This window comes from Alligator sinensis, unplaced genomic scaffold (assembly GCF_000455745.1).
Source record: "Alligator sinensis unplaced genomic scaffold, ASM45574v1 scaffold1309_1, whole genome shotgun sequence".
Classification (NCBI taxonomy): Eukaryota; Metazoa; Chordata; order Crocodylia; family Alligatoridae; genus Alligator; species Alligator sinensis.
This window is the reverse complement of record NW_005842870.1, coordinates 234,719-244,110: the sequence shown is the minus strand read 5'-3', so window position 1 is coordinate 244,110 and position 9,392 is coordinate 234,719.

Here is a 9,392-nt window from a genome sequence, read left to right as displayed (position 1 = left end):
CGAGTCCAGGCACCCGGGCCGGGGAGCGCCGCAGCGCCGCCGCCCAGCCCGGCCTTGGACGTGGGCCAGCCCCAGGGGATGCCGCCCCGCGCCGCCTTCTCCGCCCAGGCGTCCTAACAGGGCGCACTCACACTCTTGACAAGCACGCTCACACACGCACACCCACACATTTCTTGACAAGCACATATACACTTGACAAGCGCGCACACACATTTCTTGGCACACATGGACACACGCACACATACTTAAGCACACTCGCACACGCATATCCTTGACAAGCACGCACACACTCACACACTTCTTGACAACCACATGTGCACATACACTTGACAAGCACACTCTTACGCACATTTCTTGACAGACACACGCACCCACACGACACATGCACTCATACACACACAGAAGCAGGGACACAAGCTTGACAGGCACACTCACATACACATACCTTTGACAAGCACACACACATTTCTTGACGTGCACACACACACGCTTGACAAGCACACACACACACATTTCTTGACAGGTGCACGCACACATTTCTTGACATGCACACACACATGATTGATAACCACACACACACATTTCTTGATGCACATGCACACACACACACTTGACTCATACACACATATCCTTGACAAGCACAAACACATATACTTCTTGACAAGCACACGTGCATGCAGACACCTGACAAGCATACTCTTACACACATTTCTTGACAGACACACAATTGACATGCACACTCATACACACACACAAGCGTGGACACACACACTTGACAGGCACACTCACACACACATACCCTTGACAAGCACAGACACACACACATGCACACACTTCTTGATAGGTGCATGCACAAACACACATTTCTTGACACATACACACTTGACAAGCACACACCCACACACTACTTGTCAGGCACACACACGCACACCCCTCTAGCCCACTGAGAGCAAGAGAGGCAAACAGTAACAGCTGGCTCTTGTCCATTGCTTTTCAACATTAGAGTCCAAAGGGCCTTACAAAGGAAATTTAGGATCAGCATCATCCTCACTTTTACAACTGAACCACAGAGAGGGGAACTGATTTGCCCAATGTCACCCTTGGGTTCCATAGAAGAACCAGGAACAGAAAGAACCCAGATATGTTCAGTCCCATCCCCACTGTCAAGCAACAGCACATGCAACTCAGCTGAGCAGGTAAATGTAGGCATTCAGGCTTATTCCGCTATTCATGGATAAGGTTGTAAGCATTGCATGGGATGGTTTTGACAGAAATGATCTTGCCTCAAGATGGGGGTTGGATTAGATGACCTCTGGGTGTCCCTTCCAGCCCTGCTTCTCTATGACTATTTTTTATGGTCTTATTTCACTAAGTCAAGGACAGAAGCAGTGGGTGAAGGACACACACGCAATGCATTAATAGGGTTTCACATCTGGGATAAGCATTTGAAGGGGTAGAAGCACAGTTTTTAGGAAACAAGCCTCACCATCATTTTTCCAAACTTTACCAGGAATAAATAGCACAGCAGAATTAATCCTATGATAGTATCCTTAGCTTGCAGACTTTGGGGCAGGATTTTTTAATGAGTCACTCAAAAAGTCTATAAATGTCCTTTGATATTTTAGTGGAGAAGAAAGACACATGAGGCCACAGAATAACACACACGCATGTCTTTTGACAATTTTTTTAACATAATGCAAATTTACAGTAATCCATTCTACAAATAGTCATAATGGAGTACAAAGGTTAAAGCAGATGTGTGTAAACACAAAGGAAACAATAAAGGTTATAGATATATGGGCTGTTTATTTTTATTGCCCTAAAATACTCTAAAAAGTAGAAAGGGACAGATAACCTCTTTGACAGCACAAGAAGCCAAATAGGACTTGATTTGTTGTGACACATGTTTTATTTCCTTTTCCTAGATTAAAACCCCCCTCTATATCAAGCAAGAAAAATTGAGACCCAGGGCCTGATCCAAATTCTGTTTAAATCAATGCAAAGGCTTCCAAATTAATTACTCATACTGAAAGAAATGCATACACAATATTATAGATGGGATATCAGGCAAAAAATAAATCTCCACAGCCTATTTAAAAGATTATGTCAATGAAATAAAACTTTTAAATGTCTTCTTAAAGAGCAGGTAGTTACTGAAAATAATGTTATATATTATTTTTTAAAAGCACCCATCTTTATTTTCATGAATCCTGTGACACCCTTATTGTAAAACCTCTTTTTCTATTGATGCATTTGACATTTTACTGGGGAATTTTGTGCCTGTGAAATGTTAGGATGAATAGTGGTGGCTAGAGTCTGACGGACATTTGAAAATGACTATGATGCCTTCCAAGCACAGGGGCATCTCAGGATCAGAAGGCAATATTTCTGGGATCTCTCTTCCCTACAGGACTCTATGAGAATTCTTGTAAGATCCCATTCCTCTAATCATGCATATGCAACTAAATCCCTTCCTATAACTGAAACTCACTGGGTGCATTGACACATGCACATTTGCTGTGAAGTAACTGAAATAACTACATAGTACAGGTGCACATGTACACATGCACATCTGTACTATGCAGTAAATATGGTGATTTACACTGACTTGAGCATAAATGTAATACCTGCACCATGCAGGTATCAAATTTACGCCCAATTAGTTACTGAGCCATAACACATGTGTAGACACCTTACAGTAACACCTTACACCTGGACTGACTTGGGACTAACTTTAGCGTTAATGCACTTTAGCACCTGCATGTGTAGACACCAGCCTATTCTCACTAAATTTAAGCCAGCGTAAATGCACTTAGACATGCCCACTCTTTTCTAAGCATGTAGGAAGTGGAGCATTAATTACAATTGTAAAGAGGTAGGGGTGCATTTGCCTCCATTAGACTAGCACAATGGCTCCCAACATATGCTCAGAAGCAAGGAAATATGGCTTCCTACTATAACTGCATGCCTCTAAAGAGTTTGTTTGAATTGGGAAGCACCAGAGAGAGAGGAGAGAGAATAATGTTAGAGAGAAAGGGAGGAATGCAGAAAGAGCTTAAGGATGAGGGCCCAAAGACAGTACAGCTTTGTGATTATGGCACAGGGCTTGGGGTATGGGCAATCAATCAAATAAAGTGAATTGACGGTGTGTGGGGATTTATCACAGAACAGATAGCCAACAATAACTGTTCACACGCCTGCAGTCACCTACAGTAAATGAAAACTAAACTAGATCAAAATCCCTGAATGAAATGGTACTAAATTAACTTCATTAATTGCTAATCTTTCCATAATCTACTTTAACAGCAATGATTTTCTTTTTTTTTTACTAAGGTCATAGATAAAAGTGTTTCTAGTGAGGCCCCGCAAGAAACACAGAATCTTGATGAGGATTAATTTCCCTTTGAAATTAGATTTTGAGATTTATTGGGTGCATCTACATGTGCACTATAATGCACATTACCCCATTTTAATGTACATTAAAGCGTCACTTAAAAATGCTCTTCAATTTATAGACATTAAAATAGGATAATGTGCATTAAGTGTCAGTTAAAAACCATGGGCATTTTTACACATGCTCTGGAGTGTTTCATGTATAAGCATGCCCATGCTTCAAAATGGTGATGGGGGTGTTTTATCTAAAGCTCATCGAATGAGCTTTAAATAAAATGCCCCCACCACCATTTTGAAGCACAGGGTTACTCATGCATGAGACATGGAGATGGGCTGGAGTACAGTAATTACCATGCTAAAGCAGACTCGATTAATCGAGTCTGCTCTGACACTATAATTACAGCATGTTGGAGCAACCTTCCAGCTCATATACAGGCACCCCATGTTCTTTAGTTAATGTGCATTAAGATGGGCTAATTAATATTTTCATAGTTCCTCACCATGGAGGGTTCCTGTAGATGTGCTGCGAGACTGCTCCAATGTGTGATAATAAGCACACTCCAGCCAGCCGCTGTGTCTCATGTATTAGTGTCCCTGTGCTTTAAAATGGTGGTGGGGGCACTTGAATTAAAGCTCAAGTGTGGGGATGCTGATACATGAGACATTGCTGTGCTTTAATTAGCGTGGTTCTGAGAACCACGCTAATTAAATCACTGCAATGTCTCATGTATCAGCATTTAAGTTCTCAGAACCACTCTAATTAAAGCACCCCCCACCCACCCCTAGAGCACATGTAAAAGTGCCCTGAGGTACTAGATGTAATGTGCTTTAACTAAAACACATTAATGCACATGTAGACACACCCAGCATTCAATCAGTTTTTAATCCATTTAATATGTGTTGTGTTGCTTTTCTACCTTTTTACTGTATTAATCAAGATGTCATGTGGTAAAAAGTCAAATGCCTTATGGAAGCCTATTACATCAACTCTGGTAGCATTAGCAGCTTGTAACATCATCAGAAGATGATATTAGTGGTTTGACAAAGTCCAATTCCCAAAGGTTTGGCATCTAGCTCCAAAAACAACATTATGGTTTTGCAAGAACTTATTTGAAATGAGAATGCCATCAAACATGTATTTCAGGTTCTCTGTGGGAGTTGAATTTGATGATGCCTTTCCAAAAAAAGTCCCAGTATGTCAAAGAGAACTTCAGGTGCTTTTCTGAAAATAGAAGCTACTGAAGTTCCAAGAACAAGATTTAAATTGCTTAAATCTTTAATAGCTCTAGTAAGCATGTGAGCAGTGGCATTCTGAAGAGCTGGAAACAGAGCATTACAATAATCAGATTTCATGGTTATGAAAGAATGAATCATCATCCAAGCATCCTTTTGAACAAGACTGGGTTTCCCTTTTTTTCTGAAGTTGCCAAATGAGAAAATAACAGTATTTTTCACTAGAATCTGAAGCAGATTCAAAGATAATACCTATATTTGGAGCAACAAAACTTGAGATAAAAGGTTATATGGGGAAATTTAAAGGAAGGAAGCTAGATCATTTTAGCAGTTAGCTGCATGTTGTTTAGCATTAGAGAGCTGAGCTTAATACCATCATGATGATAATGCTAGCACGACACAGGCCATCTCATTTAAAGCTAGCATGGATATTTCTACGAGAGGTGCCCTGACTGCAGGAAGGCCACATCCCTACCTTTTCAAAAACTGGCCTCTCTGTGAGTCTGTACCTCAAACTTACTATGCTGTCTCCCTAACCAGAAGCAGTGTAGCCATGTTTGTGTGCCGCTGCACCCAAACTAATTAGAACTGCTGAGTGAGGGTGCTAATTAGTCCACCTACAATGGCACCCTTAAGCAGCTAATTGCTACCAGGTCAGGAGGTAGCCCACACAAACCTGTGAGGTGTATTTCAGAGCACTGCTGCCTGGCACGGTAATTAAGTATTGTGGATGTGCTCTTAGGTTCTTGTCAATAATAGTCTTCACACAGAGGATATGTTTGTTAGACAATTACATATATTTTTCCCATCTTACTCCTTCATGCTTATCTCATGAAAGTAAAAACAAAAAGGAGTCCATCTCAGAAACAACCTTAAGGTTTTTGAAGCCCCTTGCATACTGTTTCAACGCTGTGTTCCTAGAATCATATAAAATCAGGATTGGAAAGGACCTCAAGAGGTCATCTAGTCCAATCCCCTGCTCAAAGCAGGACCAGCCCCAGCCAGATCATCCCAGCCAATGCTTTGTTTAGCTGGGTCTATTTATGATTCACTAATCATAAAATTATATGGATCTGATTCACTGTAATATTAAACATTAACGTTATAGTAGTGCCTACAAGCCTGAAAAAGATAGGATCTCAATGTGCTATATGCTGTGCTAATTCAAAAGAGGCCAGTGCAATTCCTATTAAAGGTCACCTGTAAAATCTTCCATACTTTGTTTTACATAACTAAATAATGAAACCAGGGTACCTGCAGTACTAATACAGGAAAAATCTAGAAAATACTCTTAAGCCTGCAGTAACACTACTCAGCAAAGGCTTAAAGCTGGCAATGATTTTTGCTTATAATGCAACAATGGGGGGTGAGTTTCCACTATGTGTACAGCCAGACTCTACTTCGGCATGGGAAAAAATGCTTACTTGTATACTTGCATCTGCAGCACACTTGCACAGGTTTGCAGGCACTCGTTAAATGGTTAAATATCTGTACAAGTGTTTGGTTTCACTGAGGTGAATGAATCTTGCAGGGATACACTATAAACACTTCTTTGCATGCCAGAGCAGGATGCCTATTAGAACTGGCCTGTACTCAGGTGTCTGCATCAAGGGGCAGACATTTATTTGACTGTACAATTTACGCCTACAGAAAGGAAACTAGCCTTTGAAACCTGACAATGAAATGGTCCTGTTTTTCAAAAACCATGTGGGACACTCAATCACAAGAATACAGAGTAATCATCAGAGCAATCAGAGCAAATTGATCAATCAAGTCCTAAGATTTTCTGTGGGTCAGGGACAGTAGATCAGTTCTGTATACACATACTCTGTATGATTTCAAGCCCAGCTTCCAGTGTTTGAAAATATCAGTTTGAAACAGCTGATGGTGTAACAATGTGTATAGACTCCATTGTTTTATGTAATTGGGTTTTTTACCTAGAGATGTATTAGTGGATGCAGCATTGTATAAAGGCACTGATTTCTCATAGTCTATGTGACTTTTCTTAAAGTAAGAAGCAAGTGTACTGTTTATGGAGAGCTAAAAGTTGGAACTGCTTTGCATATAAGTTGTATGAATTTAAGAGGAGTTGGCCCTTGGCTGGTTCCAGAATTACAATACAATAATAAGGTTTTATAAGATTATTGTATAGGACTGAATAATTCTTTGTAGCTTAGAAGAACAGACAGCTTCCAACAATTTTCCAATCCATTTTTTTAGCTTTCTTATTGCAGACTTCTTCGGAGTATCAATCACATACAAGTACATACAGCATACAGGTGCCATGGTGTCAGTTATCTGAGTAAGCACAGAATTAAAAGTATCAACACAATGACATGGCAAAGTACATAGTGGAAAATGATTAATGTAATCAGTGAAAGCAGTTTCCCATTCTTACTATATTTACTTATGCATGCACATAATCAAGACATTTGAAAGATGGTTTTAAAAATATGTCTCCAAGTAGTCCTAAGAGGATACAGAAACATGATTTACATTCTTAAATTACAGGTTCACAAAATAAAATCAGATGGGAGCTCTGTATTAACATCCGGATTCAGCAAAGCACTTCTACCCAGGGTTAAACCCATATTTAAGTCTCTGATTTCACTGGGACTTAAGCATATGCTTAATAGGAATGTGTGTGCTTAAGTGCAGTGCTGAATCTAGCCCCTAGCTACTGTTTAATATCCCCATAGCCCAATGCTTCAACTTAATCAACCAGTGCAGAGAGTTACTTAAAAACAGGGAATTTAAATGAAAAGAAAATATGGCTCCTTTATAGTATAAGATAAACTTGCTAGCTTCAGTGTGCTGGTAGGATTTTTTTTTCTTCTGTGTATGGGTGGAGGCAGAGAGATAATCTGTCGGGAGGGGAAATTTCTATGAGAGATTTTAGAGACCTAAAATTGCTCAGAGAAATCAGCAAGGCACAGAGCAGATGGCATCTCAATGACATTTTAGAAGATAGCAATGGATGAAAAGGCAACTCATAAATGGGACTGGAAAGGCTGTGGAAATGATCAGAAACAACTCAGCAGAAAAATAACAGGAGAAAAAGAAAAGGGGAAAAGAAAGCTCTTGGTCACAATGGGCACAGCTGGGTCAGGGGAAAATTGGAGAACATACAGAACAAGATCACAGTTGAAAAGGTCACATACTAGAAAGATTTCAAGGCAATTCAATGTGGACCTCAGCAAGGGGAATCAGAGAGGCCCAGAAATCTGGCCTTCTGGAAAATCCGACTATCAGAGGGCAAAACATTCAAGAGTTACATAATGTTCAAGCCACTTTGGGAAAGGAATGTGTGTGACAGAACTGGGAGAGATGGGGGCAGGAACACAGAGTCATAACGGTACCACTCTGCACCCTGGACAGCAGTGACATGGCCAGCCACTACGCTGCAGTAGTAGTTATTTTTGCATTCTCCCAAAGAGGGTGTCCAGGATTGCTGCCCCAGTCACTTCTTTTCTTCTTAACCCCTCCCTCCACCAGTTTATTTACTACAAGAATAGTAACATGTTGCAGTTTTCTGAATCTTCAAAATTAGAGAAGCTAGATGCTTCCAAGTTGGCACAACTGGATGGGATACACCTAGGGTACTGAAGGAATTGGCTGAAGTCACTTCAGAGCCATTAACTATCCTCTTTAAGAATTCATGGAGGTCTAGTGAAGTCCTGGATGATTGGAAGAGGGCAAATATAGTGCCCATTTTTAAGAAAGGGAAGAAGGAGTATCTGGGGAATTACAGACCAGTCAGCCTGACCTTGATACCTGGAAAGACCATATAGCAGGTCCTCAAGGAATCTACTATGAGGCACCTAGAGGAGAACCAGGTGGTCAGAAAGAAGCCAGCATGGATTTTCCAAAAGCAAGTTATATCTAACCAACCTGATTTCCTTTTATGATAAGGTGACAGGCTCTATAGATGGGAGGAGCAGCAGATGTGATGTACCTTGACTTTAGCAAGGCTTTTGACATGGTCTCCCATGACATTCTTATTAACAAGCTAGGGAAATACAGACTAGATGAAAGTACTATAAGGTGTATACATAACTGTATTCAATGAGAAATAATCAGTGGCTCAACATGTTATTGGGAGGAGGTAGGAAGTGCAGTTCCCCAGAGTTTGGCCTGGGGTCTGATATAGTTTATTATCTTCAATAATTATTTGGATGATGAGATTGAACACACATTAAGCAGATTTGTGGATAATGCCAACTTGGGTAGCATTGCAGACCCTCTGGAGGGCAAGGCTAGGACTCAAAATGACCTGGATGTACTGGGAAAAAGGTGTGCACTCAATCAGATGAGATACCACAAGGACAAGTGCAAAATCCTGCATTTGGAACAGAATAATTGTATACACAAATACAGACTTGGGAGTAACTGGAGAGGCTACAAGACTGCACAGAAGGACGAGGGGATTACAGTAGACCATAAGATAAATATGAGCCAACAGTTTGCACTTGTTGCAGAAAAGGCCAACAGTATACTGGGTTGTCTTTATATAGACTTATGACTGCAGTGACCTTTTGGTGACCCTGCGGCCTGCAGATAGTGAAAAGTAGTGGGTTGTGTGGGAATGTAGTAGGCTGCATGAAGAAAATAGAGAGCCGTGCAAAAAACCAGAGTGCCATGTGCAATCAAGATATAAAAGGATCCTTCACCTCACTCTGTGTGTGTGTGTGTGTGTGTGTGTGTGTGTGTGAGAGAGAGAGAGAGAGAGAGAGAGAGTCACAGTGTGTGCTTGAGCTTGTGTGTAT